The sequence below is a fragment of the Erpetoichthys calabaricus genome, chromosome 2 (genome assembly GCF_900747795.2).
Source record: "Erpetoichthys calabaricus chromosome 2, fErpCal1.3, whole genome shotgun sequence".
Lineage (NCBI taxonomy): Eukaryota > Metazoa > Chordata > Cladistia > Polypteriformes > Polypteridae > Erpetoichthys > Erpetoichthys calabaricus.
The window spans coordinates 130,753,212-130,760,214 of record NC_041395.2 but is presented as its reverse complement, the minus strand read 5'-3'; positions in this window follow the sequence as shown (position 1 = coordinate 130,760,214).

Genomic DNA, 7,003 nt, shown 5'->3' with positions numbered 1-7,003 from the left:
CATGTGATTCCATGCCAGACCAGGGGGTGGCGAAGTGCACTCATTTTCCATCTCAATCTTTTGCAGACCATTCTAGGGAAATCCCGCTCGGCTCTGGGGCAGCCAATAACGGTTCCGGTGTTGATGACTTCACTTCTGCCACTGGCCTTTAAAGCCTGCTGCTTGTCTCAAGAGAGTCAGTTCTGTTTTGGACTGAGTTGAATGAACATGTCTTTGTTTTTGAACGAGTTTTGCAGCCGGGAACAATTATATGGGTGGCTGCCCCAAACCTTCTCAATGTCTTATAGTTGTTTTTGTGACAGTGGCGTAGCCGGCAGGATGGAGAAAACCCAGGAGAAAACGGGACCGGACCTGAATCATGTCCAAGTGGGAGAGTACCTGGGTCGAGCTTTCGGGTGGATTGCGTCTCGAAGTTCAGAAAGAACCGGTGCAGACTCTGCTCCGTTTGTCTAGTTCCTGGCCACCTAAATCAAATAGGGAGAGTGTCGAAGGGACACACAGAAGTGGCCTGGTTTCTATGGGGAAAGCGATGGGGACTTATTATGCTCTCTTGGAGGAGAGAGCTGTCCTCTCCACCAGGGCTAAGGCCCCAGAGGAAAATGGGGATTCCCCAGACCAGCAGGTGAGGAAAGTGCAAGACTGGAGATTTCACCCTGAGCGGTCTACCCGGGAACAGCTTGATGCGGACACCGTAGAGATTATGTCCCTCTTAATCTGCCCTCTCGGCATAAACCGGAGTTTGCACTGGAGTCCCCGATTCTGCATGCGCTGCTCTCGCTCGGGAGCAAGACAAAATGTAAGTTGTGAGAGAGGGATGGATTGTGTGCACTTTCAAACCCCTTGTTAATGGCTCATAAGTGAGAGGTGATAATAAATGGATACAAAGTAGAAGCTCTATTTGATTCCGACAGCAACATTTCTATTGTTGACCGCCGATACGTACTACCGCGACAATGGTTAAAAACAAAGACCAGAATTACCTGGAATAATTATATGGGTGGCTGCCCCAAACCTTCTCAATGTCTTATAGTCGTTTTTGTGACAATATATATATATGTTGTGATTAAGACTCCCAAACAGCAAAATGGATGTGAGGCCTCCTAAAAGAACCATAAAGGCAGGGCCTTAATTAAATAAGCCTGCTCAAAGAGACCCAAAATCCAGCTATCCTCAAAACTGCTAATTGCAGGCTTCTGGCTCAGCTGACTCCAAAATGGGAAACTGGCAAAATAATTAAAAATGTTCCAAAATAAAACAAAAAGCCCCATCAGAAGAAGGACAACATAAAACCTTGAACTTGTATCAACAAGGTAAAAGGATAAGTTTTTACAATAAAGGATTTATTAGAAAAGATTATGAAATATAAGCAAAATACTCAAAAGAGAAAAAATAGGCAAAAAGGAGTTGCCTAAAAGGCAATCCTAAGCAAACAAAGTCCCAAGCCACAAATCCAGAAAACAGAATCCAACAACCAGAGAAAAATAATCAAAGAAATTGCAATACTCGCAAAACCTCCTTCTCTCTAAAATGTTCTCCTGATTTTAGCTTCCTTAGCTCTGGCCTTAAATAGTCAGTATGAGGGCTCAAAATGAGTGATGTCAGGGTGGCACTGCCTCTTGGGGCTCCACCCATGGAAAACAAAGAGCATGCAGAGATTTAAAGACATTGTACCTAATTACTAAAATAACAGAAATAACATAAAATTTGACAATTAATAATTAATAATTAACAAAATCAACACTAAAACACAAACATCTACATAAATGCTCAGCAAAATACTTGTCTAGATTGATCAAATATATTAAACAGAGCAATGGCCCTAGCACTGATCACTAACAAACACTAGTTTTAACATCACTCAATTCTGAAAACGTTCTCCTCACCATAACCCTTTTACTCCTACGTTTGAGTCTAAGTTTTTTTAACCACATACACATCACACCTTGAATTTACACTCGTTTTATTTTGATCACTAACATTTCCTGTGGTACCTTATGAAAATCGTTCTGAAAATTAAGATAATATGCTTTTGCTGCTTCCACCTGCAAACAGTATGGTTAAATAAATCTGTTGCATAAATTTTCTTGTATATCTTTGTCTATTACAATACTTTTAGATGTGATAAAGCAAACACTACACTCTTAGATGGTTGAACTCCACATAACAGAATAAATGGGCAATCATATGGGAGATGTCTGTGTAATTGAGTGTATGTTTCTTAAACACATCATGAAAATCCTCATAATATTTTGGTAATGTCTGCAAATTACAACAGGGAAGAGTGTGTCGAGGGAGAGGGGTAATGGAGTATTTTTTTTTTTTTTTACAAAAGGAGCTCCATTTAACTATTTGTTTTTCCTTCTAATCGATCAATCAATTGTGATATTCAATGTTGGAAATAATTCAATTAAATGTGGTTAATTTCGTGGAATAACAAAAAAGTGGTGGGGGGTTTCTATTTGTATATTCCACATTTGAATTGTTATAACACACTGCCATCTGACCCCAAAGAATTACCATCAACTGATAACATTTTTCTGTTAGATTTTAAGGAATAGCTTATAGGTGAGAAGTCAGGGTGAGAAGGTGAGAATAGGTGAGAAGTCAAGCAAAATGATACCTTTTATTGGCTAACTAAAAAGATTACAATATGCAAGCTTTCGAGGCAACTCAGGCCCCTTCTTCAGGCAAGATGTAATGTAATTGGCTAACACGGTACAACACCCTAGTACTCATGAATAGTGGTGCAATTTAAAGAAAAAAAATTCTGCAACACCTGAGACTATTAATGCTTGGATTTCAAATAATAATGAATATCTACTAAGTATTTTATTGCTTATTTTCACCAATCCAAATTTTAAATGAGATCAAACCTTTAAATGAGTTTATCTTCACTTGTGCTGAGGAGCTCAATGCTAATATTTCTTCCCCCTTTTTCTATTTACTTTTGGGCTAGTTCTACTATATTTTCAACAAAAAAACATCCGAGATTTGTTTGAGTAACTGATCTCTGGGGTATCCCTACTCAGTTTAAATTATTGTGAGATATTATTATTTATCTCACAAAGCATCCATTTTAGGATACCACATTTTTCAGATCCATGATTGTGTTATAAGACAAAAATGTCTGTTGACACCAAAGCAATCCACAAAATGGGCTCAATTTTTATAAATACATTGAGTGTTAGACACTAAAAATTACCTTCAAATTACAATAATATTGAACAAATTTAGATTAAATTGAAACCTCAAGAAGTAAATAAAATATTAATCCAAGAAAAATATGTTATATTATAATATAGTCATTGGGCATTATGACAGGAAGGTGAGTGAACAAAGGATTAATGAGGAATGACTGATAGGATATCAGATATCTATTAAGCTTTATGTTTCTCTCTAGAAGAGTAGAATGCATCAGCAGAGCTGGCAATGGCCTCTTTGATTTTAGAGGCAGTGCATACAACTTCCCTAAGTGTTTCTTACCTTCATCAGAGATGTTGCTGTACTGCAGTTTGATGGAAAATGCTAAAACATATACATTAATTACTTAGTTTTTTTTTTACAAAGTTTAACCATAATCTGACTTAAGGCTTGCTCATTTTTACAGAATCATTTTTCCACAGGTGTTTATGAAACACAGTCATCTGCGTAGAGTGAATGTTGGACCTGTGATAAGAGTTAAGCCTGTAAGACAATAACCAAAATTGGGGTGGAAAGGCAGTATATTAAAGAGTATTTTACTACACAATCATAGCTGTGCAGAATTTGTTCTGAAGTCAACAATAAACCTAACAACTATGACCTTACAGACTTTAACTAGCTGGTATTAGTAATGGAATGACAGTGGTCCTATCTTAACATGTAAAATGAATTGGCTTACTTTCCAAACAATCTTTCCAGCTACATTCCAATGTCTCTTTTTAAATATATGGATATAAAGCAAACAAAATCCATCTTATTTATTATTTTTTGCTGTGCCTGTTATGTTTTTGCTGGGACTGGCATGCATGTGGAGAAAATAAAATACTGACTCAATGGCAAACGTAAACTTGCCTGATTTGAGTGACTAGGAGTGTGCTAATGAGCATTTCTTCTTATGGACAGAGGTTGCATTAAGAGTTTGCTTCTTAATTGCAAGCAATTCCGCCAGCATTGACCCTGACTTCATATGAGTTTTTCCATCCAGATGTGATACATTTGTGCTAGAAAATGAAGTAACTGCAAACCTGACATGTCCTGATTATACAAAAAGAGAAACGTGTCTCTTTATTTTATTGCATTTTGCATTTCTTGATATCCTCCTATTTCTTTACAAATGTCTACAAGCCCCTAAGCTCAGTATACAAAATAGCATTTCACTTGGAATGAATATTCTAATTAATAAATGTTTATTGTTAATTACTACAAGCTCAGTTATTAATGACTATTATCTTTGTCAGTTTCTGCATGAGCTATGTTCATTACTGTCTCAGAATTAAAATGTTTTGTTTCCACCTGTATAGCAACAAAAAACATAAAACTGTAATAGGCTGTAGCTGTAAGGTTTGCCAATTATGTTCACGTTTGTGTGTATTGCTTTGTTAAGCATTTGTTTTTTCAGTGGTATTCTGATTAGAATAACATTAATTCAAGATGGAAAATGATACATACTGTACTGTATAATTATGAAAACTTTAATTTAACTGCCAATTATCTCTTCCTGGGGAAATGTGAATTTCTAAATTTACAATGTTCTGGTCTTATCTTCCATTGCATTTTAAATATGTGCAAAATATTCTGCCTCATTCATTTGAAGTGTGTTTTATAATTATTATAATTGTTAACGTTGCCTGGGTAATTGTGTATTCTTTGAAAAACTGCTGCTCTGTCCATTTCTTTTCCTGACTAGTGACTTATACACCACTCAACTGGCAAAAAGCGTTCTTTTTACACTCCTAAATTCTCCTTGTTAAATATTTCAACTTCCTCTATGCATTTAAATCTATTTACTTTAAAAGGTAAAAACAATTACAAGTCCTTCAGAGGAGATCTAGTTAACTCAATGGTCTGTGGTAACTTACATAATTTAGTCTCAACTGTATGTTTAACTAAGTTGTTAGTTGTGTTTTTACGTAAATTATTTATATGGTTTCAAGCAGCACACCTTTGATCATAATATATTTTGACAAACCAACATAAGCAGCCATGGCCAATCCTGCACTGAGCTTGAAACTATTTAATGAATCCTGCATCCTGTATTTTCATAATGTTCATCCCATGGGATACTTTATTGAAAATTCTTTGAAAATCAAGATGAAAAATACACACATTGGTAACATCAACTGTATTTATTGCTCCTGTCTTTCACAATTGATTCAATTAAGGAGACACACTTCAGTTTAACTGGAATATAGTTACAAAAGTAAGGCAAAACCGCCTGTTTTATTTAATGGACCAACATATATGTGTTAACATATATTCACTAGATTCTGTGAACATTATCAATTAAATGTTATGTGATTTATGGAATTTGTCTGCTTTTCTTCTTTTAAATTCTGACAGTACTTTTCCCTGAATAGGCTACAAACTTTAATATTTCTTTGAAATTACCCATAACTATTATCAAGTTACTGACCTCCTCGTGGCTAAAAGCTGAGGAAAAATAGGAACATTCAGTTTCTAAACATTTTAATTCTCTTTCCTTTTTCATTCAGTTTTATTTGCTTTTGTCTGTTCTGCAAGAGCTTAAATGCTTAATGCTTAGTTTTTGCTTTTCTATCCATCCATCCATTATATCCTAACTACAGGGTCACGGGGGTCTGCTGGAGCCAATCCCAGCCAACACAAGGTGCAAGGCAGGAAACAAACCCTGGGCAGGGCGCCAGCCCACCGCAGGGCACACACACACACCAGGGACAATTTAGGATCGCCAATGCATCTAACCTGCATGTCTTTGGACCGTGGGAGAAAACCAGAGCACCCAGACAAAACCCATGCAGACACAGAGAGAACATGCCAACTCCACACAGGGAGGACCCGGGAAGTGAACCTGGGTCTCCTAACTGCGAGGCAGCAGCTCTACCCACTGCACCATCATGCCACCCCTTTTCTAGCATTGCCCTAATCTCTTGCCTTGCTCTTTGACATCAGTATTTTTGAAATTTTAATTGCTGCTCATTAGCCCTTTAGTTAGCACTGGTGTTGTTCATCTTCTGTCTTCTGCAAAGGAGACTCTGACTTTCCTCCAGCATCTGAAAGACATGTGCTTTGGGCTTATTGATGACTTTAATTTTTTCCAGTGTGAGTGAATGTGCCCTATAATGGACTGGTGAGCCATTTATGTTTGGTCCATACTTTGCACATTCTTTTTTCTGCCATGTTGTATTATGTGGGTTCAGTAAGTGGACAGAGCATTTTTATTTACTGAAGTGCACAGTCATAACACTGTCAAAAATTAAAACACTTTGCCATCAAGGTAACAAAGATGAATCAAAGTCAAAATTAGTCCAAACTGCAGTTGATTTCTGTAAACAGAACTGAAAAGAATTGTTATTTTCAATATAATAGCATCACATCTAACCCATCCATTCTTAGTAATGCAAAGTAAAATACATGACACTAGTAGATAAAACTGACTTTTTCTAACAGTTTTACTAATATTTTAATTCCTGCATATGATTTTTTCTGCAATGTCTGATACATTAACTGATTTCACTATTATTTATTGAGACCATATTTATTGGTGCTCTAACTTGAAATGGAAGTAAAAAAACATATATGAGAAGCATGAATACATCTGAACCCATAAATGACAGTAACTTGTAGTTCTAGTTTTTTGATTGGATATTTCCATTTTACAGAAAATAGCATTTAGTGCTGACTTCTGATCAGGAAATGATTTGTTCTTTCTTTGCTGCCATTATAGTCTGCAATTGTGCACGGTAATGAACAAGAAAAGTGTGCATAGAAATTGAGGCATATAACTTTTGCTTGAAATTTAAAAAAGGTTAGATCTTCATCTATG